We start from the raw sequence: 26,170 nt of genomic DNA, 5'->3' as shown, positions 1-26,170 counted from the left end.
CATCCAAGAGAAATGCCATTGGGTAACATTAGAAATCCATCATACTCAACTGTCATCGTTTCAGTCCAATGATGATTCTTAGGGCTGACACTGCGTTAAGGATTTAGTCAGATCTGATTGAAGGAAATAGGAGCTCAAGAGCTTTTGCTATGTGTTGGTGAGCAAGGAAACAGTATGAAGCAACAAAATTATTCTGCAAATGCTACATTTCTAAACAGATTATTCTTAACCCTAAACTAACAATAAATTATATGCCTTAGTAATTTGAAGGGAATTGAGGGATTGTTACTTTTTTCTTTTTGCAGAGAAACCAAAACCAAAAGAATCAAGTAAGCCATATGACATTGTCTGTGACTCTTTTATGCAATAATGTTTCCTGTATATACTATTTGTTCACATTTTCTGCCTTTTAAGAAACAACAAGATCAACGCAGACACATTCTTTGAACAAACCACAGAATAACACAGGATTATTATTATTTTTTAAAACTCTTTTGGTTCAACAAATGTTTTAGCTTGAACATTACCAAAACAAGAAATAAGGCATGAATTGGAGCACAACAAGTAAATGCAGTATGCCTTGCAAGAAGCATAGTTATCCATAACACAATTGATCACTTTGCTAATGCACAACACAAAAAGCACGTTTTATGAGGTAAATTCAACAATATTTCAAAAGCGCAGTGTGATAGTTGTAATTGTAATTTTTAATAATCATCATCATCACAATTAGAAAAACCACATTGCACCAATTTTCTTCTATAGATTTCCTGTTTGGTATGGGGGAGGCGGTCTATATGCCAAAAAGTAAGGATGTGACTTTTGCAAATTCACATATTCTCCTTCCGTCTCCTGAGCAATCTCCACACTGTTCCACAAACCTCTTGAACAGATTTGGGAGTGCAGGGTGTGGGTGTGTGCAGACAGAAGGGGAAATTATCAAAATTCTCCTCCTCCTTTTCCGCCGATGGAAACTTCCATGGAATCGAGGAGCGTTATGTCTGCAAAGGGACACAATACGAATAAACCATCTCATATTTCTTGTCTCTTGTAATATCTGGGTCACAACTTCATATGAGGAGATAGATAGATAGGTAGGTAGATATAGATAGATGATAGATAGATAGATAGATAGATAGATAGATGATAGATAGATAGATGATAGATGATGATAGATAGATAGATAGATAGATAGATGATAGATAGATAGATGATAGATAGATAGATGATAGATAGATGATAGATAGATACAGTGGTACCTTGGGTTACATACGCTTCAGGTTACAGACTCTGCTAACCCAGAAATAGTACCTTGGGTTAAGAACTTTGCTTCAGGATGAGAACAGAAATCGTGCTCTGGCGGCGTGGCAGCAGCAGGAGGCCCCATTAGCTAAAGTGGTGCTTCAGGTTAAGAACAGTTTCAGGTTAAGAATGGACCTCCGGAACGAATTAAGTACTTAACCCGAGGTACCACTGTAAATAGATAGATTTGCTGGTTAGATTGGTAGGTGGAAAAAATATATAATTCAACATCGCATTATGGTGATCATTGCAAGTGTTGCAGCTTGCCAGATGGAACTCTTCCCCCTCTCCTCCCCCTGCATGATGTTCTGGGAATTCTCCCAACCCCATTGAGCCAATTTCAGGGGTGAGGTGAGCACAGAGGGAGGAGAAAAGGGAACCCCCATTGTGCAAGCAGAAGGCCTTGCACAGGGTTTGTAGTGACAAGGCTTGTTAGGTGAATCTCACCTAGTATGTTCAGATAGACAGATAGATACGAGTCAAAATATAAAACACCATATAAAGGAGCATATAAATAAACATATATCTATATGCTGTCCTGCAGGAGGAGCAAACTTCAGATAATTAGATTTTTATTTTCCATAAAAGTAATGAGGGGAGTGGTGTTCCATGTGTGATAATTAAATGCAGTGCTTTTTTTCTTAAAAAAATGTTTAGAGGTACTCTAGTTTTCCTATTCATATTGAAATACTGCCCCTCAATGAGGCTAAACTTAGATTCACAAAATATTTAGGGGTATGCGTCCCCCCAGAAAAAAACACTGATTAAATGTATCTCCTATTTTATCTTGTCCTAAAAAGATTTACCTAATTTACAATTATTTCAGTGGTGCTTGCTTCCAAGAAAATGTGCTTAGATTTGTGCCTAAATCATAGTACTTCAATTTTAAGTGAAATATAGTTCAAGTTGTTAACTTCAGCAAGGTTTGCTGGCAATATATGTAGTCTGATGTAATCAAGCAAAGACTAAAAATATATATATGCAAAAAGTAAGTCATATATTTCATTACTGAAATAAACTCTTTTTGAGCTAGCCATAATCACTTATTTCCAGTTCCTCAGCCACATTTGTATTGCACATGTAAGACAGCATCACAAATGCTAAATTACCGCTGCAGACAACATTAGCTTCTGAAATATTTCCGGCATGATTTTCTGGTTTATCAGATCACTTGGGATTTAAGGCAACATCAGTAATGAGTCAGACTCCAAAAGTGTTTGATCTCCTAAAATCAAGTAATCAGCATGACTTTCTTTGAAATAATTGCCATAAAGCTCTTCCTAGTAATGGCAGTGCATATTTCCTGTTGGTGGTTATAAGAAAATTTCTGAATCAATAAGCTAAGTTAGTCCATGATTTTAAATATTGCAGTTTCCAGAAATAAATTGGGAAGCTCTACTTAAATGTTATTATTCATGAGGACAGAAGAAAAATAATAAAGCCCTCAGCAAAAACTAGCTCATTTGAAATCTTGGAAGAGGATATGTTTAGGATCAGTGTGCATGGTATATGAGAGCTGAGGGTTTTTTTTACATCAAGGAAAATCATATGAATAATTTTTTAAAAAAATTACAATCAAAATTCAGATGAACCACCTTTGCTAATGGTCACAACCCAATATTAAGTAGGCCCTCTTAAGATAGCTTGGATCTGCAATTCTCATTACTGGAATGCTGTTCATGGGATGTGCCTATTGAAGAGGGAGGGTGATTTTTGTTGTTGTTGACTCCTGCTTCCCTGTAGCCCTTCCAGAACAACATGGAAGGTGGCAAGATGGGGCCGCAGAGAATCCAACAGAAATCACCTTCCCTTCTCCAGAAACTACCTAATTCTCTAGAGACTGCCTAATGGGACATCTTCACTGTTTTATTGGGCTTCTGTGTGTATTACCTTTTTATGTTTTTAAATGAAGAAGCAAGGTCTACTTGCACTGGAGGAAAGGGCTAGGGAGGCAATTTGCACCGGTACCTCCTTTCCCCTGCACCCCCCCTTTGTCTTCTGAAAAGCTACTCCAGAAGGTTGGGGGACCCTTCAGAGCAGCATTGGGGTGGTGCAAGTGGGTAGCAGGAGGAAGAGATACTTGTCAAGATTCTCTCCTCCCTTTGACCAGTAGGGAACTTCCGCTGGATCTCTGAGCTTTTTGTAAACAGAATGAACTTTTCAGAAAGAGCTCTTTGCAGAACAGGCAATTTGGATCCCACTCATAATAATTCATTCCTACTTAAATTACTTGTCATTTGGTCAGTATGTATTTACACACATTTTAACAAGTCTATTGCTTGTTTAAAATTGTTTGGTGGCGGGTTGTTTTTTTCAGAAGATGCCAAAGAAAAAGAAATAAAGCATCATCCAGCATTGAAAGACAAAGGTAATGCCATGCAATCGAAAACAAAGATGTAAGTCAGAATGATTGCAATCAAAACTGCAATTAAAAAATAGCTCACGCAAAATTGACTAAGCCAAATTAAATATAAGCATTTCTGCACAAATTAAGTGTAAGCATTTCTGCACATTTCTGCACACATGTGAGAGGTTTAAATACAGTTTAAACCAAATATAACATAAATGGAGTCAAACAGCAGCATATGGGTTGGTGTGAAGGTGTGATTGAGACAGACATGCCTTCAGGACTTCATTAAGACAGAGGCTAAAAAACACTCACTCTAATCATTTAAACACCCAAGTCTGTTAAAAGACCAGATATCCTTGACTTCCATTTTCCCATTCTAATCTAAAATCCCTGTGTCACCAGGCTCACCACTAAGAGACACTTACATTGCAATCTCCCAATCTTATATTATACTCATGCATTAGGATCTGTCAATTTCCTTTATTTCAGTTTCTCATTTTTCCAGTCTTAAATTCAGTTCCCCACATTTTGTAGCAATCTGCAATTTCTTGATTTAAAAAGTCCTCATGAAAATTCATCAGCATACTGGTGTGGATTTCTCCCAATAAACATATTTCATGTGCATCTCTGGCTAATGTACTCATTTTTGAAAGGATTTCCCCCTAATATAATGTATATTTGTATGCTATTTTCACTAATATCCTCATTTGTATGCTGGTTGGTTGGAGAGCTGCATCATAAATTTCAGTTAAGTGTGATCTTCAATGGATAGCTGTGTTTTAGTTTGTGTTTTAGAAAGTGTGAATTTGATAGATTTGGCTTTAAATGCATACTGAATCAAATTTCTCCTCCATTCCAACTCATAAGTAGAACCTATGTCATATCAGTTCTTCTCACCTTAAGATATATATGTGGCTTCCCTCTACATATGTTACAGTTAGTTTCATGGGTAAAAAATTTCTACAGCTTTTCATTTGTTTGTCCCATTCAAAGCTGCCAAGGCTACTAAATAAATATTTGGCCTTGACCCAGCATAACTAGTCTTGTATTTGCACGTATCAATAGGATGTGAGATAACAAGGAATGTGATCATTTGTACATTTAGTTTATATAAGGAAGCTCATCTGTCTTGACATTTGCCTATTCATTCCCTCAAGAAGGCTTGCATTTAAAATACCATATCAGGTCAAGCAGATTATAATCGGATGCAATTAGGGCTGCTATAAGCTACAGCATTCTTTGACTCCAACCAAGTGATATTCAGGAAGTCCCAAAACGATTTTGCGTCTTCCGACACATCAGTCCCAATCTATTCCTACCAAAGCATCACTGATCTCGGCATGTGAAAGGTCAGTGGTTCAACACCAACAGGAAATGACATTTAGCAAGATTTGAACCACATGCTATTTATTCAATTGCTAAAATAATTGCAGTGTCAAGGTCATGGCAATTTTTTTTTTTTTTAAAGTTGACCTTGTTTCATTTTTTTTTTATAATATTTTTATTAAACAATTTTTATATTAATACAAACAAAACATACATAAACAAACAACAAACAATAACAGAACAAAAAACAGGTACCATTTCGTATCCTAATTTCTTAAACCTTTCTTCCTCGACTTCCTCTTGCCTCCCGTTTCTGTATTCCAAATTCTTATAATTATTCAGCGAATCTTCCCTTATTTTACTATAAATTTATGTTAATCGTCCTTATTCTCTTTGTCTTAACCATTACTAATAGTAACCATTTATTTTAATCCAACATCATTTTAACTGTCATTAATTTTGTAGTATTTCTTTAAATAGTCCTTAAACTTTTTCCATTCTTCTTCCGCCGCTTCTCTTCCCTGGTTTCGGATTCTGCTCGTCATTTCTGCCAAGCCCATGTAGTCCATCACCTTCATCTGCCATTCTTCCAGTGTGGGTAGATCCTGTGTCTTCCAGTACTTTGCAATGAGTATTCTGGCTGCTGTTGTAGCATACATAAAAAAAGTTGTATCTGTCTTTAACACCCCCTGGCCGACAATACCCAAGAGAAAGGCCTCTGGTTTCTTGGGGAAAGTATATTTAAATACCTTTTTCAGTTCATTATAAATCATTTCCCAGAATGCCTTAATCTTCGGGCACGTCCACCAGAGGTGAAAGAATGTACCTTCCTTTTCTTTACATTTCCAACATTTATTGTCAGGCAAGTGGTAGATCTTTGCAAGCTTGACTGGGGTTATGTACCACCTATAAATCATTTTCATTATATTTTCTCTTAAGGCATTACACGCCGTAAACTTCAACCCGGTGGTCCACAACTTTTCCCAGTCAGCAAACATGATGTTATGACCAATGTCCTGAGCCCATTTAATCATACTTGATTTTACCATTTCATCTTGTGTATTCCATTTCAGCAGCAGATCATACATTTTTGACAAATTCTTAGTACTGGATTCTAACAATTCAGTCTCTAATTTTGATTTTTCCACCTGGAAGCCTATTTTACTGTCCAATTTAAACACTTCATTTATTTGATGATAATGTAACCAATCTCTCACCTTCCCTTTTAGTTTTTCAAAACTCTGCAATCTCAATTTGTCCCCTTCCTTTTCCAAAATTTCCCAATATCTTGGCCGGTCATGGCAATTTTTAAATGCCAAAATTCAGTGCCAGCTTTGGTTAAATTGCATTGAAGACAGCTGCTGCAAAATAAAACAATACAATAGGTGCACCCTGTAATTACGTAGAAAATACAAAACTCTAGCCTTCACCAAGCAAATTATAGAATTCCAACCTAAAACACTGAGAGACGTGAATGGACTTTAGAGGAAGGCGTGGAGACCCATATTTTTAAATTTGTGTTCAGTACGTATTTAGTCTGCATTAGCACAGTTATGGCAAGTCCTTAAGTCAACACATGGAGGATGGGGTAAGACAGACAGACAGACAGACAGAAGTGGAAGGAGAATTGAATTGATTTGAATGGAAAAGGCCCCTTCCACAAATGCAACTCTCCTTCCATAACAGGAAGCTCCTTGCTTTCATGGACGGATAATGTTTAGTTTTTACACTACGAAGTTAATTGATTACAATTTTCAAAATACTCAGTTTAGTATCTCATTTATCCATTTCCATTCGCTTTGAGCTTCTGGATCCTTCAATGTCCTTTTGTTTCAGTCACAAAATATTTCACATTATTTTACATAGATTCAGTATTGGGCTGGGTTTGACTAACACTTGCTAAATGTAGTTCTTCACAGATGCTGTAAAACAAAAAAACCCCTGAAAACTCCAGAACCCCATGGGAATTGGGGAATGGTATACATTAAACATCTTAAGTCTTCTTCCTCGACCCAATCTCTTTCCTAAGCCTCCAAGGATAGTTAAGATGCTTGGAAAGCCATATTAGTGGGAGGAATTACTGATAATTGGCACTTCATGTGGCCAGATTATTTTGCTACATCAAATGAAATATTCAGGGCACACAAATTGACTGTTATTATAATCATCTCATAAGTACAGCTGAGCTTGTTGATCTCTGAAGCTGTAAAACTTCACAATGCAAGTTTGAAAACTGAACACTTAGAACTATTCACATACTTCTCAGGGCTCGTAGAGAAGAAACATTTTGTAAGCACAGGATTAATGATTGTTTTTCCCCTAGATGCTGCAAAAGAAAAAGTGAAGCCTCCAGTTGCTGCCAAAGAGAAAGGTGCTATTTGTAAAGTTCCATACTTTTTTAAGTTCATGAGTTCTTTCATGGAGAATTGATAGCTGCAAACTTGTTATTCATTTATTTACCAGAACTATTCTAAGATTAGAATGACTTTTGTTGCTGAGAGTTAAGACATATACAAATTCACACACAACGGAAAGCAGAGAAATTATCAAAAGTTTAAGGATGTTTTCTCTAGTTGATAAAAATGAAGGAAAGGTATAACTGAACTGCATGTCAGCTAAGTTGTACCGTATTTTTCGCTCTATAACACGCACCAGACCATAACACACACATAGTTTTTAGAGGAGGAAAACAAGAAAAAAAAATTCTGAATGAAACAGTGGATGTATCATTTTTGTGCTTCATGCTGCGGCCACAGACATGTGATTTGACGGTGAGTTTGGGGTAGCCCAATGCAAAGATCCTGAGGATCCATGTGGATCCATGCTTTGTAACCACGTTTTTGCACCATTGCAGCCCCAGGCAACAGTGGGTGCGTGATTTTTTTGGTGCAGGCTGTAGCCATGGACATGCTATGTGATCTGATGGTGAATTTGGGGTGACCCAATGCAAAGATCCTGAGGATCCATGTGAATCCATGCTTTGTAACCACGTTTTTGCACCATTGCAGCCCCAGGCAACAGTGGGTGCGTGATTTTTTTGGTGCAGGCTGTAGCCATGGACATGCTATGTGATCTGATGGTGAATTTGGGGTGACCCATTGCAAAGATCCTGAGGATCCATGTGGATCCGTGCTTTGTAACCATGTTTTTGCACCATTGCAGCCCTGTTTTTGCATCAGATCATTGCTATGTGATCTGATGGTGAATTTGGGGTGACTCAATGCAAAGATCCTGAGGATCCATGTGGATCCGTGATTGGAACCACGTTTTAAGTAGGGAGGGAAGGAAAAACATAGAAGCGACAAGGAGAGGGGTGTGCAGAGAAGCAGCTGGCTAAGAATGCAGGAGAGGGGTTTTACCGGAGGGAGGAAAGGCAGGCAAAAGTCCCCCCCCCACAAGCCAGCCAGCTCTCTCTCTTTCTCTCCCCCCCCCCAACCTGCATGTTGCCTTCGAGTCCCAGACGCACGGAGAGGAATTAGACGCTCTGCTTGCCTGGAGGGGAGGGGTTTTCTCTGCTCTTTGTTCCGTTTGAGCAAACACAGTAAGGAAACAGAAGCGGGTGGGCAGTAAGACCCTGAGGCAGAATGCAGGAAAGCAGCAGCTTTCCTCCCTTCTCCGGACGATTTGATATTTGCCTGATTTTTGCCTTCACTCGCGTTTGTCAGCTCCAGGGACCACACATTCGCTCAATAACACGCACAGACATTTCCCCTTACTTTTTAGGAGAAAAAATCTGCGTGTAATAGAGGGAAAAATACGGTAAGTGAGCACAGTATTGGTTACAGGGCACCAGGCCACATTTTCTGTGTCTTTTAAGCACTAAACACAAGGCATGCTCACTTACAACTTAGCCTCCATTCAGCCACACATCAACCTCAGTTGTCTTCCTCTCCACAAACTTTAGGACTACATAATGGGCGTTCACTGTAGAAACTAAAGGCACACAAACGAAACATCTATCATAAGATGAACTTGTTTTAACTTTATGATGAACAGAATGTTCAGGCTCCAAAATGACTGAAAAGCCCACCCACTTTGACTATAGAGCTGCTACCGTGACTCCATTATAGAAAAAATGGTGGATGTTGAAGTATATTTCATTTTTTACTTTCATGGTCAACTTTAGCTATATTCTAATCCAGCAGAAGCACCGTTGCAGCCATTCTGCAACAGCTAAAGCATCTTATGCTAAGCTGGAATGTATATTATTTCCCAGGGTGCAGAGAGTGCACCTAATTAAACCATAATATTTCCATATTTGTAAACTAAGTAAATTGGATTTTTTTTTCCAGAGGCAGCAAAAATGAAGGAAGACCCTAGTTGCTCAGAAATGCAACTATCATGCTATGTTATATGTTAAGCAAAATCCCACTCAGATCCATGTTTTAACACTCCTTTTCTGTCAACTTAAATAAAGCTTTTTCTTCCAGAATATAAACATATGGTGGTGAGGAGGGTTCAGAAAGTTAGCTTCTTATTATATTGCCTTTTCAGTACTGATGTTATTAGGTGAGATCCCCTGCTTATAGCTCACTCCAAAGCAGAGGTGATGTTTACAAGCCCCCCAAATTCTTTTCTGGCTCAGTTTGAAATCTGATCTGGAGAAGAACTGTTGACTTCCCCTTTTCAGTGCAATGGAGTTATGTCACTCTATGACTCAGGGCAGGCTGAGACATTTAGCATGGGAAGGTCTTACTAATAGATGGAAATATCTGGGCCGTGGAAATATCTATACCTGGCACTTCACAAATTATATCACATTTGTGAGTCAAGCATTCATGCCTATGAACATATGCACAATTTGTCCAAGATCTGTGATCCTTGTAGGATGGAGAAATTCAAAGATATTGAGCAAATAGGTCCAACTCACACATGAACTTGTTTACACAATGGCACATGCAAGCATCTTTTCACACCATTTTGTGCCACACAAGGGATTTCAATGAACCAGCTCTCAGTCATTTTTATCTGCTGGAATTTATATAATATGAACGCAGTATTTTCCAGAGTAAACTGAATGTGCACCGTGATGTTGAATGTCTGTGACAGAACATTGACATTTTGTCAGAAAAACATAACCCCTATGTGTAAATTGGCTGCAAGCATCTTGTGTGCAGTGCTGTGCTTTATTAGACCTCTCTTTTTAAAAAAACAATAATAAGTGACATACCACACAGATCCTACAAAATAGGGTCTAAAAAGGGCCTTGCAAAAAGATAGAATAGCTCTGGTGACTATAAAGATTCAGTGCCCTGTAGAAACCCACAGAGACAGACTCACTCTTATTTTTTCCCCCATGTAGTTTATAACAATATGCAAAGAAGCACTATGCAGCTATAGCATTGCTATTTAGATTAAAGGTATTTCACCATCTGTGCATCTTTGACTGTGACAGACATTTAGCATTATAAGGTTCACAGCTTTCTTACTATTTGCAATTTAGCTGTTTCATTCTCTAAAGGTCTGTGCTGCATATGAAGATAGAATGAGCAAAAAGATGTGGGCTATTTCTTTGTAGAAATTGTCTAGTGTCTTTATTTAGTGGAAGCAGTTCATGGTGTCATAACAAAGGGGGGTCATTCTCAACCTTGCTTTTCTAAACTATAAGGTGGTAGCGGAAGCAAAAGGTGTCAGAGCCAGCACTGAGCAATGCAAAGTTGCTGACTGGATGATTGCACCAGCTGATGTCAACAACCATGCTACGCCAGCAACCTTGCACTTTCACAGTGCCGCTGGCTTGAGTACCCCCACCCCTGTTTCCACTTTTGCCTTCCAGTACAGAAAGGTAAGGGATGTGGGTGGTGCTGTGGTGTCAACCACTGAGCCTAGGGCTTGCCAATCAGAAGGTCAGCGGTTCAAATCACCGTGACAGGGTCCCAGCTCCTGCCAACCTAGCAGTTCAAAAGCACATCAAAGTGCAAGTAGATAAATAGGTACCACTCCGGTGGGAAGGTAAATGGCGTTTCCATGCGCTGCTCTGGTTTCAAGAGAAGCAGCTTAGTCATGCTGGCCACATGACCCTGAAAAACTGTCTGCGGACAAACGTCGGCTCCCTCAGCCAGTAAAGCAAGATGAGCGCTGCAACCCCAGAGTCGTTTGAACTGGATTTAACTGTCAGGGGTCCTTTACCTTTACCTTTTTACAGAAAGGTAAGGTTGGGAAACTGCTTCCCTTTCTGTTGACATGGGGTAGCTACCACGGGTTACCTACATTGTCATTATGTTATTCCATCCCATTCATTTTAATGCAAAGGAAACCTAGTGCAACTTCAGTGGGGGGTAGGGAGAAGAAATCAATTACATAATGTGTGTGAACTGAAAGCAACAAGCTTTGTAGTCTGAAAGTGGTAACAACAAATGTATTGATTTCAATTCTATACATTGGACGAGTAAGTGAACATTGGCTGGTGATTTCTGCTCCTATTTCTATCTTTGACATCCCTAACCCTAACTTCCCAAGTGCGGAACTTGTGGAAAGGTTGGCGTTGCCCCTCCCACACAACTTATATTTTTTGCTAACTTCCCTTTCCCCCTGTGCCTTCCAAAAAATCATTGCTGGGGGACTTTCCAGAACAGCAAAAATTGCCTCCCCCTGGTTTCACTGGTGAATGTGAGAAGCACTTCTGCTAATGGAGGGGCAACTGGGAATCCAAGGCAATGTTACATAGCATGTAGGCACCCAACAAGAAAATAGATGCTATGGTGCTTATTCCCCACCTTATCAAATCTCTTTCCATAATTTGGGGGGGGGGGTTGTGGTGAAGATTCAATTCATTGTGTGATTTATGAGCTGAGCTGCTTGTTTCAACTTTTATATTGAATATGCTTGACAATTAAAGATAATTTCTCAATATAAAACCAGTATCACATATAGGAAGCAAGAAATAATGAACACAGTAAAATGAATTATGGCAAGCAGTTATGACTTTTGAACAAATTGTTTCTCTTTTACCTCAGAACCTGGCATAAAAAAGGAAGTCAGTCTACCTAAAACAGGTAATAGGATACTTCTGTATTTAACAGAAAGCATTTGTGCTTTCTACAGACTGAATTATTCCTCTAGATAAAGCATTGCACTCGTCAATTTGAAGGGCATAATCTCAATTTGAAAATGTCAATATATCTAACAATACGTTTTTCAGTTCTTAATTTCTCTAATGGGAGACCTCCAACATCTCAGCAGCAATTTTGTGAGCCTCTATTATCCAAAATAAAAATGTAATGGTGGGTGCCTGGCATTGCTGCATGTTGTGTGTCATGCAAATGTATTACCATAATGTCAGCTCACAAACTCATGTCATTTTGCTTAGCTGTCAACCAGTATGACATTTTAAAATACTGTGGTATCAGTGCAATGCACAAATTGTCCATACAGTTTTTCCCCCCAGTAGGGTCATTGAGCTTATTTTCCAAGTGGCAGAATAATTTTGAAAGCAAAAGTTTCTCAACAGAATCTCATCCATGATAATGTTTGCATAGACAAGAGCAATATTATAATTAGATGTGCATGTTGTTTGTGTAGAGACAACTTTTCACAAGTTTGTAATTGGGCCTGACATTATCAATGGAGTGACACCAGCATTCAAAATATGTACTTTTGTTCAGTTGTATATTTTTATTCAGTCATATTTGCATTATTATAATAATGCTGCCTATCCAAAACCAACTGTATTGTTTAAAACAGGGATAGCTGTTGTGGTACCCTCCAAATGTTGCCTGCTATCTCCCACCAGCCCCAGTCAACATGGCCAATGGGCAAGTATAATGGGAATTTCAGCCCAACAATACTTGAAACACACCATTTGGCTACCTCTGGTTTAAGCAGTGGCCATTGCAATAATAAGATACAACTTATAGACATAATGCATGTAAAACTATTATAGTATCAAGAGACAAACCCTTTCGTGCCCTGTAAAGTCTTTTTCCTCACTGCTATAAATAATCCAGACACCAACAGCTGTATTAATTTTTGTTGACCACTGAAATTCTTGCAACAAAGTTATCTTCATCTAGTAGCTATATGTTTTGGATGGATACTTTTCAAAAGTATACCGACATGTGTCTTACTTCATTTTCAGTTATTTTGGCACGCTCTTAATTGGTTTTGTGGATCATGTTGTAAAGGCCAAGATGAATGGAGGGGGAAATGTTGGCTGATTGTCTCAGTTTCGAAATAATGATGAATTGATGAAGCCATGGTAACTGACAGAGGGCATTGCACAACTAAAAAGAATTTATTAATAAATTAAGCCGTTTTCTTTAAACTGCACCAGCAACCAAATATATCTGAAAAGCTGTGTAGCCCATTATGTCACGTTCTGGTTGGTCACTGGGAGAACGGGATGCTGGCCTAGAAGGGCCACTGGCCTGTTCTAGCAGGGTCTCCTTAGGTTCTTATGAATAAAAGTAATGGTTCTAGAGCAGGGGTGGGGAGGCTTTTTTAGCTGAAGGCCTGCATTCCCTTCTGGAAAACGTTCTGGAGGCCACATACCATTAAGTGGCAGAGCCAGAAGCAACAGTGGGCAGAGCAGTTAATTTGTGGATTTTGCCTTTGTGCTGTAGGCTAGTTCCTATACACACGGCCCAGTCAATCCTCCATTCAGGCAAGTAAGAAGCATTACCTGAGGACACACCACAGGCAGGCAAAAACACTCAAGGAGGGTGTGAAGTAAGTCTGGGGAAAGTGGTGTGACCTGGGAAATGTCCTGATGACCCCCACGGAGAGGCTTGGAGGGCCACAATTACCCACTGGGCCTGAGGTTCCCCACTCCCGTTCTAGAATAGCTGCTATTCTGTGTCTTAACAAATCCTCTTTCTTTCACTGCATGCATCAGCCATGAACACAAGTGCAACAGACACGGACATTCATTCTGTTAAATGACAGGCAGATTTAGTAACTGACAAGTTATCAAAAATATGTTCTGTTTTTATCCCTACTAATTTATGGTTCACTTGGCTGAAAGATTTTCATCCTGAATCCCAATCATTCGTCCATGGGTGGGAGGGGAAGGTGCTGTTTATATTAATATCTTTCTGACATTCTGATAAAGGCACAACTTTATAAACACTTGAAATGAATATATAGAAAAAAGTACTAACTGATGACTTGAGAGAGAGACCCTCAAAAATAGAGCTTCAGGCACCGATATCTGGGCATAAGAGCCTGGAATCAATTATTTTAAGAGAGTCTCTTTTTTGTTTTGGACAATCCCTGTTGTATGACAAAGTAATAGGATGATGCTGCATGTTGCAAAAGGATCAATTCATCCTTAAGCCATGCCTGTTTATTCTCCAACCATTTCAGTGTGGTTAGCATTTTACTTGGGATGCTCGGGGAATTACTTATTTGTGAATTCTGATAAGAACTAGCCTGATCTGCACCTCCCAGATTAATGTGCTAATGTGCCCTTTTCAGAATGTTGAGATATAGTTGTCAGCTAAAAGACCACATTGAGAGAAAATATGTTTGTAGCTGTGCACTTTGTAAAAAGATACAATCAAAAATACACATCTACATGTGTCTTTATTTATTTTTTGTGATTTTGTAACATAAATAAACCATGCAGGTTAATGTAGAAATGAGTTGTGGTGGACTTATGAATGAACAAAGGCAGAGCCGACAAAGACTTATCTGTCCAACCGTGCACACAACCAACCATTTGTGCTGTTTCTGTGTAGTGATATGCTAAGAGCACGTGACACCATTTACACTCTATCAACTGAGATAGGATTTAGAGCTCTAGAATGCATTTGGCATGGGTCAGTCCCACACAATTGTAGGAAAAAGGCACTGTGTTAATGAGCACACTGTTGCCGCTACATACCTACCCATGCCGTAAAATCACCAAAGAAGGCCTAATAATAATAATAATAATAATAATAATAATAATAATAATTTATTATTTATACCCCACCCATCTGGCTGGATTTCCCCAGCCACTCTGGGCTGCTTCCAACAAAAGATTAAAAATACATTAAAACATCAGTTATTAAAAACCTCCCTAAACAGGGCTGCCTTCAGATATCTTCTAAAGTTGTTTATTTCTTTGGCATCTGGTGGGAGAGTGTTCCACAGGGCAGGCGCTACTACCGAGAAGGCCCTCTGCCTAGTTCCCTGTAAGCTCACTTTTCGTGGTGAGGAAACCGCCAGAAGCCCCTTGGCTCTGGATCTCAGTGTCTGGGCAGAACGATGGGGCTGGAGACGCTCCTTCAGGTATACTGGACTGAGGCTGTTTAGGGCTTTAAAGGTCAACACCAACACTTTGAATTGTGCTCGGAAACCTACCGGTAGCCAATGTAGGTCTTTCAGGACCGGTGTTATGTGGTCTTGACGGCCGCTCCCAGTCCCTTAGTCTGAAGTGTGGAGGGTGCAGAACACCTTATAAATTAAAATATAACATTTAAAACCAAAGCATAAAAGATATAATATTAACAATCCAACAGACTGGCAATGTCACTTCACAGATAGCTGTACATATTGTACAGGGCCTGGGTAAAGAAGTATTTTGCTGGCACCAAATATCCGTCATACTTCAGAGGGAAGGGAATTCCAACAATAACGTGGCACCATGGAAACAGCGCTATACCATGTCTCCCAAATGCTCCCCCGGTGCGTCTTCTTATTTCAATGTAAAGCTATGGAGCTCAAATGAGTTTCATCTGCAGTCTTTATTTTTATGAATGAATGTAGCTCATTGTTGTCTTTTGCATTTTTCTAGGCAAGAAAGTGGAACACAAACCACCAAGTAAGTTGCTAAACTGCATAGCAGAATAAAAAAATGAACAAACAATTGTCACAGACAGGGCTGGATTTAGGTTTGATGAGGCCCTAAGCTACTGAAGGTAATGGGGCCCTTTATATGTCCAGCTGTCCTTTGTCAACAACAAATTGTCACTGGTTTTTGTGTTGAATATAAGCTATATGGTAATTTATTGACCTAATAGGTATCTAAAGCCATTTGCACATAACAAAATATGTATTTTATCATAAAATATATATTTATGTAAAGACTCTATATATATAAATGAGCAAACCAGTGATATTTTAGGGAGGAGGCTAACAGGTGGGGCCCATTACTTACATCATAGGAGCCTATTCAACACAAAACACTGTTACTATATGTAAGTTTTATTTTATTTATTTGTTTTTTATCTTATATTTTGGAAATGTACATCCAGTGTTTGGATTTTTCCTTTAATTTTTTTGGGGGGCCCCCAAGAGAGTGGGGCCCTAAGTTATAGCTTGTTTAGCTTATACATACTGATCAAAGATGCCATTGTTTGGTCAATGAAAATGTTCCATATTAGTAACCCTAATCCTGGTTTTGGGAATGCAATACCTGTGGTATCTGCCCACCTTTGAGTGGCCATGATCTCACCTTGATCCCACTAGCATTTCCCGGCATTCAGGCTCATTGGTCAGCAGTCAAGGTGTTCGGTGTCTGGATCCTTGGCCAAAGTCATGCACAACCTATAAACAATACAGTTGTGGCCATTTTTAGTCCATTTTCTTAGTCCTCCTGTTCTCCCCCTAGCACCATGCTTTGGGTCCAACAACATAATCACTGTGACTTGTGTTTACTTGTGATGCAGGCAGGATATAAAATCAATAAAATAAATACTGCTACTCCTTGCAGATTCCTCATGTGCTAAGCAATAGTTTTGAACCTCTTCTGCTGCTTTGCCTCAATTTTGCCCCTGGTATTATATGCTAGTGCTGTCTCTTCTATCCACTATTAAAATTGCCAGGTAAATCTAAAGCCACTGAGGATGATGGTGAGCATGCTAGAATTCAGCTGACGTGTGACAAGAGCTGCAATATGTAAAACAGTGGCTTCCTCATATTTTTGACTCTATCCAAACTGCCTTGTCAGTTGGAGTTACGCAGCTGTGCAATGGAGCTGAGTGCACAGTTTGCAGCATGCAGTTCTTACAATCAGCTGGCAAGTGTGTTAGAGAACAAAAGGAGCTCAGTAAGGAATTAAAGAAAGGAATCTGGGGGAAATAGAAAACACCTTCTCCCTAACACATTGACTTTCAGTTTTAGTTTAAAGAGAAGTCAATGTATGTTTTTGAAGTTTATTTGTGCTAATGTCATGCGCCTTAAAACAAGGCACTTGCTTTATGTTTTTTATATAGATGAGCCCCTTCCTTTGAATATTAAAGCAAGAGGTTGTTAGTTTTTTCTTATGCCAAGCCTTCTTTCAAATTCCAGTGGATTTTATTGCCTGTACTCTCCCCACAAAATTGCTCTGGGTTTCCCCCCGGCACTCCAGAGCAGCTTTAAGGAATGTGTTATTTGACATGTGCAGCAGAATCATCATTTTCAATACTGTCTTCATCACAAGCCTGGTAAATCTGGAGCCATACCTGATGATCTGATAACACTGATAGTTTTTACTTGGACTTTGTTATTTTAACTCATGTGCATTCTATGTGCCTGTTTTGCAGTTTTGTTTCTCAACTTTTAATTTTCATCCATTGTTATATGTGCTCTGTTTTATATACTTTATAAAATGAAATAATAAAAAATAGGGGCATCCTGGGGCAGAGTGGTCTGCAATCTGCAGGTTACAAAAAGCCCTTTTTCCTCTGGCCTGCTCCAGAAAAGGACCCAGAACTATGCTGTCCTGGTGCTGGAATAGAGATTTTGCCTCCCATCAATAACATTTCCTGGTTTCCACAGCACAATAATAGACAAAGAGCTTTTTGGTGCTTTCAGAAAACCCATGCAACACTTTTCAAAAATTCAATCCTAAATATGAAGTGACGCTGTCCACCTCCCTGGTGTCCCTCTTCTCTCAGGGCTACAAGGGTCTTTCTGCCACTGTATCATGAATTGGAGCTGACAAATCGATCTATTTTTTATCCTTCTCTTAAGGCAGCTCAAATAACTCCCCTCCTCTTTCTGTTTGAAAATCTTACCATGACAGAATCTGAATCGCTGCATTTTTTTAAATGATATCGAAAACACTAGAATTGCAAATACATTTGAGTGATAATTTGAAAGCAAACCTGTATTTGAAAGCAAATATGTAGGAAAAATCTATTTGCTATTAACACATGTGTTTTCAAACCATTCTTGTATGATATTATGGCCTTGCCATATAAACATGCTCTCTCTAAAGTAGCAGCTGATGGTTGCTTGGACTTAAGCAGCATTATCTATCTTCCACTGGTCCTTATTAACTAGATTCATTCTGATAAAAAAGTACTTCTATGCCATTCCTAATTGGCAATCCATTATGATTCCTCAGAACCAATTCACTTTAAATCTCCCTTGAGTAATGTGACCCTTATCTTATGAAGTTTAATTATCACACAAATGGAAGCCCAGTTGCTTCCATTATATAATTCCTTGTTCTCTAGATCATAACCATGGTTGGGGGTCCACTGTTTATGCATTACAGTTCTTGGGGCTTTGGAGTTTAAAGGAAAATTAACAAGTTTATTTTACCCTATTAAGGTGATTAACAGAAGTATTTGAAGTCTGTACTCCCATTAAGATAGAAAGATGGGCTCCATTTACAGAAATAAGCTTTCACTAATTCTTGTATGAAGTAGTTGCCTTTTTTCTTTTAGTAAACTGTTTCTGGAATGTACATCTGGATTATAGAAGTTATGCTGTGTTTCCCTCCCCCGCCTTCTGTAATGTAACCTCCTCTGTTATTCCACTGACTTTGGGTAGGAGTAGTGTAGGGATACATAAAATTATATTTGAAAATATTTTAGCATTTCTTAATGTTCGTATTTGTGTTTTTCTACAGTACAATATTGTCTTTTTGGTGCCTGAATGGGTCCAATCTAGTTTCAGAGGAAGTAGAATAGAAAGAAGCCCCCTTCTTGCATGAATCTTAAGATTGCCGTGTCTTGCCTGGTGCTGGGCTCATCCCTAGACATCAACACATTGGGATGGACAGTCTGCATAGGGAAGTTCTATACATGAGCATAGCAATACATGCTCATTTGGGGATGGGACATGCAGTTATCCTGTGATGCCCTCTTCATGACACATATCAGGGGTTATTTGACAAATTGGCTCCTTGTTTATTTTATGCTGCTTCTGTCTTGTAGAACAAGAAAGCCTTAAGCATGAAAAAGAAGTCCCTCAAGTAAAACCAGGTATGTATAAGCACAGAAGGATTTCCAGTCCATGTTAGGTCTCAGCTGTGAATAAAACATTTTAAATGTGTTGTAAAGTGCAATATACAAATGCGACACTAGATGGTGACAGTGAGCTATGCCAAATTGAATGTATTTTTCAAAACTTTTTTTAAAAAGCATTTTCACAGTGCTTTTTATATATGTGTGTAGATTCCATCTCAGTTTCATTCCTGCTCATTTGTAACTCCTGTTAATCTATTACTTAAAAAAAATTGGAGACATTTTTATTTAAATGTGTATTTTATCCCAAATTATGCATCACTAAATGTATTTTATCCTTACATGCATCAGCACAGATTCAACTTAACAGTTGTTTAGTGGGAGCCAGCACAATGAGTGCTGCTAGTGCAATGGGACTTATTCCCCCTCTTCTTACCCTACACACAGTGTGTGTCCCCATCAGTTCAAGGGGGGGAGGCCGACTCACAGTACAGTGCATGGGGGGAGGATAGGGGTAGATTATTCCATCCGGCGGGTAAATATGCTTGTGCTGGTGGAATGATCAACAGTGAAATATTCCCATAATCTTTCTAGTGTGAAATCTGAAGGATAATTATGTCCCATTAGTCTGGGAGGTGTGAATTAAATTGGTTTGCTTGAAATGCAAACCAAACAAAATTCTCCTCCACGCCTAATGTATAGTCTATTTTCAGTTCCTATCCATTCCAAATAGTGCCATTTGATACACAGAAACAAACAAGAAAATTGTAATAGTTGCACAGTCACTTGGCAAAGCAGGAAGGAGAGCTGACTAATCCAGCAGACTAATATGTCCTTGGGCACCTGGCATTATTCCTGTTCAACATAAATGTATGCCAAAAAAACAAGCAAGCAAGCAAGCAAACAGCTTCTTCTGCTTTCCCATCTCTAATCAAATCAGTAATGACCTCCATAGAGAATGTTTACCAGTTACCTAAGATTGTTTGGTGATCATTCTATATTCAAACTCTTTTTAAACTCTTTTTACCATATATCTTTAAAACAATTGATACATAATTAAACAATGAAACAAGGGAGGGGAACAAGGGAAAGAATACTAAACCCAACAGAAATTGGTTAGGAGATCAAAAGAAAAAACTCTTCTGATGAAAGTCAGGCAGGAGTGAGCAAAACAAGTATTTCCAAAAAGATTGGCAGATTTTCACCAGGTAGAGAGGTGTTGTGCTGAATACAAAGCATTTGGCTTGATTAGTCTTTTGGAAAGACAGTGCTGATGGGTAAGTTTTCCCAGCAATTCTATACATCATCTGTTGTCAGACAAGAAGTTCTCAGAACAGCCAAAGAAACAATGTTTCAAAGCCTAGAGGATATGAGCACAAACACAGTCAAATCTTTGAGTAACACCCTGGAAAGATTGTCAGATTATTTGAAAAGATCTGTATCATCCACCCAGTAATTCTGAATATTCTGATATATACTTCAGACCAATTTTTGGACACCTTTACAAAGTCCCACCACATATGAAAGTACGGTCCATGAATTCAACATTCCCTCTTACACATTTGACTCATACCATTACATGTGGTATATACGATACCAAAAATGCTAATTGTATTTGACCTATGCAAAATATTAAGAGTATTCTCCTGAAACAGGACATATTCCAGTTTCGTTAGAAACAAGCTCCCACCTAAAATACATCCAGACTGCTTTGATAGCCCCCCCCCCATGCTATTCCTTTCTGTTAGAGTTGGGAGTTGGGGTGATGGAAAGATAATGGGTCCATTTGTAGGGCCTTAACATGATCAGAAACCTTCATTGGCCCTTTAAACTTTAAGTGTTAGAGCTTAAAGGATATACGTGGCTGCTAGAGGAAGCCCAGCTAGTCACAGCCCTACTCTGGTCAGGTTCTCAACAACAACTCCTTTAGTTAGTTGTAGCAGAATGGGTTAACCCCACTGAGTGACAAAAGATGCGTCTGGTTAGATCCAGAGAATACTGAGCAGAACTCTACTTGCACAGCAGTCCTTTTCTGGCTGCTTCCCCTGCACACATACACAAAGGATGCTCTGGAGGGTTCAAGAGATGCTCTGGAATGTTGTATAGGTGGACTCCAATGGGACAGAAAAATCAGGTGAATTACCCAGGGATCTGAGCAACTGCAAATATTCAGTGATTGTTTCCATCATAAATATAATGTGTGGTATCCATCTAAACAATTCCACTAGCACAATGAGTTTTAACTTCCCAACCCCCTCCTCTCCTCACAAGCTCGCTGCCGCCGCCACCACCACCACCCAAAAAAACTAATCTGTTCTGGAGGCTTGAGGGAGGACCAGATGTGGTGGCAAGTGAGGAAGGATGAAGTTCTGTTGCCCAGCTAAAAGTCATTTTGCTATTGGAACTGTTTAGTTTGATATTTTAATTATTATTTAAACAATAATAATAATAATAAATAAAATATCACACTAAAATTATGCTTCTAGAGGGTACCACCACATTCTAATATGTATGTCAAGAATATACACAGTGCGGTATGTCCAAACCAAGGCCTATACCTCAGCATTAGCTCTCTCGCTTCATTCCGTTCTCATATGCTTCTTTCTTCTTTTTCTTTCCAGCCAAGCCTAAAGAAACTAAAAGTATGTGCCATAGTACATTTCTAACAATAGAAAACTAACTTTGCATGCATGGTAACAGAGCTATTCTCTGTTTTTCTTCATTCAGTCTTCTGAAATAGTTGTGCTAATTATGCTACTGCTGAGACCTGCAGGTATTGGGTGGTTTACAAATTTAATAATAAATAATAATAATAATAATAATAATAATAATATGTGCAGAAGATTCTGATCTAGCAGAGGGACTCCACAGGTGAAATGGGGGGGGGGAGGAAGCAATTTCACTGATTACCTCCTTCCCCCTGCAGCCCCCACATCTGTTCCAGATACTGGGGTTACTATTCAGAACAGTGTGGAGAGTGACACCAGGAGCTGCAAAAGGAAAGGGAACTTGGCAAAAACGCCTCTCCCTACCCTCATTTCTCTGGCAAGAACATCTTGATATTTTTAGGACCCACCTTATTTCTGTAACATTGGGTTGCTTAAAACTGGTTTTAATATTGTGTAATAGTAAAATTGTGTTTTAATATTAACATTGCGTTGTTGTAACCCACCCTGGAAGCATAGTGTAAAGGGTGGGTTAGTAGTAGTAGTAGTAATAATAATAATAATAATAATAATAATAATAATAATAATAATAATAATTGCAGAACTTAACTTAGCAAATTTTACTAGCAGTAAAAAGAATGCAGAAGCCAACCTCCCAAGTTTATGGCACATCCTATGCATTTCTGCTCAGAAGGAAGGCTCACTGAGTTCTGCTTCTGAGCAGGCATGCATAGAATTGTGTTGTAAATGCAATTTGCATGCTGAAGAATATTTTGCACTTTTTGCACTTATAAGGAGGTGTTTTATACATATGCTTTTTTAAAAATAAAGAGATCTCGAGTTAAAGCCCCACTTGCCCATGAAGAACACTAACCTTGGGCCACTGACCACTTCACAGCCCAACCTCCCTCACAGATTTGACGTGAGGGTAAAATGAGAAATTTCCCATCTCCTTGGAGGAAGGGTGAGATTTAAATGCAGTAACACAGCCTACAGCATAGGATTAGATTTAGAACTCCTGATTCAATTCCCATCGATGAAAGTCCATGAAATATGTATAATGGTTCACTGCTTTGTGGAAAGCAATATTAAGTAAAATAGGAAGAATTGGCCACACTGCAATCTAAATGTAATTAAACAGGGTTTTGGATAGATTACGTGAGAGAATATGAGCTGCTGCTGCTGCTGTTCTTGGTAGGTATACCTTTTTATGATTTATGCAGACTGCCCAGTGGCTTAGAAACAGTGTGTATCCATTAGAGAATTACTGTGGTCAGATAGCACTTTGCTGCAAAACAAAAAACAGAAAACAGAATGACTGGTGAAAATTTTCTGGCAAATCCTTGCTGTGCTATTCCCAATGGAGCCAGCAGATGGCAGCGATCCTTATGAATGTTTGTTTTAAAGACTTCAGCAGAATTTGATGTCTAGAATGCATTGCCACAAAATGCATACTTTGTTCTGCCTTATCCTAGGAAACACACAGAGAGTGTGTTCATGTAGTTTTAGTTTACTGATATGACAACCAGCATTTTTTACTGGCTCAATCTAACTAAAGATTTGCTGAGCATCTCACTGTGAAGTGAAAGGGTGAAACTTCAGAAATATTTATACAACCAAATCTATCAATGCAGTGACTATTTCACATCTCTTGGTATAACAACAGACTGTTGTAGCGCAGGATTTCAAAATATATCAAGTTAATTAACTACGGATTTATAACCTCTTTGTAATCTTTGTGCTAGATCATGCAAATATATTTGCACTTAAAGGAAACCCTAAATTATCTACACATAGATAATAATAGCAATCAAGGAAATTAATTAGCACTGTATTTTTTAAAAAATAATTACTAATTCATCCTATTTCCATTTATCTTTAATTAATTGCCTGTGGCACGAGTTGATAATTTTGCAACATCAGACGCTTTATTCACATTAAAATAATTGTTAATGCATGCTGATTGCTTTAAAAGAAGTTCTGTTGTGACTTGATGCCTAAAATAGGAGACAATGTTTTTCTAATGAAACAGTGATTATCTCATTATCATAGAAATGCCATTATTGATGCCAAGATTATTTTGGAAGAAGTATTTGAACAAGGTAGTGCTGGGTTTTGTTTTTTTCCAGTGATCTCAAAGGTAATAGAGATGGAAGGTTCACAGTGAAACCAGAATATATACCAAAGCAGAAACAATGCCTCATTATATCATGGGAGAATAACGTCTGACTTAAGTGTTTTGAGTCTGAAAAGGATTGTGATGGCCCATTATTAAAGATTTGCATTTCCCAAATTACATAGACTTGAATCCAAACGTGTGCTTGTGCTTGGTAGCGACACCCCACAGGGTTGTAGGGCTTACCTTTAAAATGTGATATTTTTATGCATGGACCCAGGAAAGTCGTGTGCCCAGTGTCAAATTAATAGCTCGTGCACATGTTAACAAAAGTGTCATCGTATCCAATTATCAAGATCTTCCGCTTATTTCCTTCCTCTTTTTCTAATTTTTTATTATTATTTCCGTATACTCATGCATACCTTCCTTGAAGAACCATCAGCTGAAATCACAGTAGCAGGTAAACATCATTTCCCCCCTTAGATATTGAGCAATAAGAACAGGTTCACCATTTGACTTAACGGAGCCTAGCATTTCTAGATCTTTAGCTCATAAAAACTGCCATATCCACTGAGCTCCATGAAAACTGATTAGACTTGCCTTATCAACGGATTTGTCTGAAACTGTCAGTTTATTTTATTCATTCACAGTTGCTGCAACTGTAACTCGAGACTTATTGGGAGCAAGTCCTATTGAAATCAGTGGGATTTGCTTCTGCATAGGATTGGGCACGCCAGGTCCTTAGGAGTTTGATCTAGGTTGGTCTGATTAGTGGCAGCCCAGCTTGCAGCTTAGCAGATAGTTTGTGCTGTAGAAGACACTCAACCAAGCTGTATTAAAGTGAGCCAGATCAGGTTGGTGGGGGCAGGGGGGGGGGAGGGATGAACCAAGGCAGACTGCCAGATAGTTGCTGCTGTTCTCAGCAGGGAATGGCGAAAGTGCCTGCAGCACTGCACCTTTGTTAATTTCAATCTGCCTACTTGTGTGAAGATACAGATGATTGACTCTGTTCTCGGAAGCCTGAAAAAGAGCATATGTGTATTCCAGAAGGTTTTGAGATATGGCTCAATGGAAGTTCATAGAGCGGCATAGAATGGTGCAAATATAGTAACTAGGCCACTGCTGGTCACATTCGCTCTTGCTACTGCTGATGGAGTGACACAGCAGACATGTCCTTCAGGTGCTTTTAAAACTAAAGTGTGCAAATATTCAAGGCTACTAAGGTTTAATCATTATGCCTTGGAAATCTCCCCAGCCAAGAAAAAAGAGACGCCTTTGAAGGAAAAAGAAGGTAAGGGCTCGATTTCTTTAAACGGTTGTTATATTGCAGATGTGCAAATTGCTCCCCCCCATCCTGAAAAAAGAATCAACAATGTGCATTGCATATTTTGATTTTCAGCTTCTTATACTGTACTTTATTTCTCACTTCTTGATCTACACAGGGGGAAAAGTGGAGAAGGCACATTTCAAAGAAAAAAAGGTCACAGGTAATACAAGGAGCTACATATAAAACCTTGTAAGCCATAAATCAGGGGTTTTATATTTTGTGGGATTTTCTTTTCAGTGACAGGAAGAACATCAAAATTCTAGAGTATTATATTCAGCTAAAATAATAAGGGTGTGCTTAGCTTTCCTACAAAGCAATTAAATCAAACTCCTGCAGAACTCACCCAACAGAGATGGCTAACGCACATGTTTCTATGCCTGTATACTCAAAAGAATTATCTGGCCTGCACATCACATTATTATATGCCATCCGCCCTCCATCATCGGGATATATCAGGAACATTTGACACAATTATTTATTTTTCCTGCATGGAGAACAGCTCTGTGTAGAAAGAAGTGTGAAGCATGAGTATCGATCGTATGGCAGCCCAGAAGTGATGAGCTGATTTACATTCCATGTTGAAAAAAATATTATCTCTCTGTACATCATATATAGTGGAAATGTGTGCTGGGCCAACCTGTGGCAGCTACACAAAAAACACACAAATAAAACTTACATATCAACCACTGCTTCGAGAAATGAATCTGTGCCATCTCCACACACTGAATTCAGACCAACCCAGCTTTTGGCACACTTTGTTGTGATGTTCCAAAACGTAAGCTATCCTGAATGAGACACAATAGTGTGGCTCTTTATCACTAAGTGGGTAGGCCCTGTCAACGGGACTTTCTTTGAGCATACATTATAGAAACTTCTTAATCATGGGGGGAAATAGGTTATAATGCTGTATAAAGAGCTTCTGTAAAAGCTCCATTTAAATTCTGCTTTCCGCTAATTACCCAATGAGTGCAATACCTCAGA

Source organism: Podarcis raffonei, chromosome 3, assembly GCF_027172205.1.
Source record: "Podarcis raffonei isolate rPodRaf1 chromosome 3, rPodRaf1.pri, whole genome shotgun sequence".
Classification (NCBI taxonomy): Eukaryota; Metazoa; Chordata; class Lepidosauria; order Squamata; family Lacertidae; genus Podarcis; species Podarcis raffonei.
The sequence above is the reverse complement of the archived record's forward strand: the minus strand, read 5'-3'. Positions refer to the sequence as shown.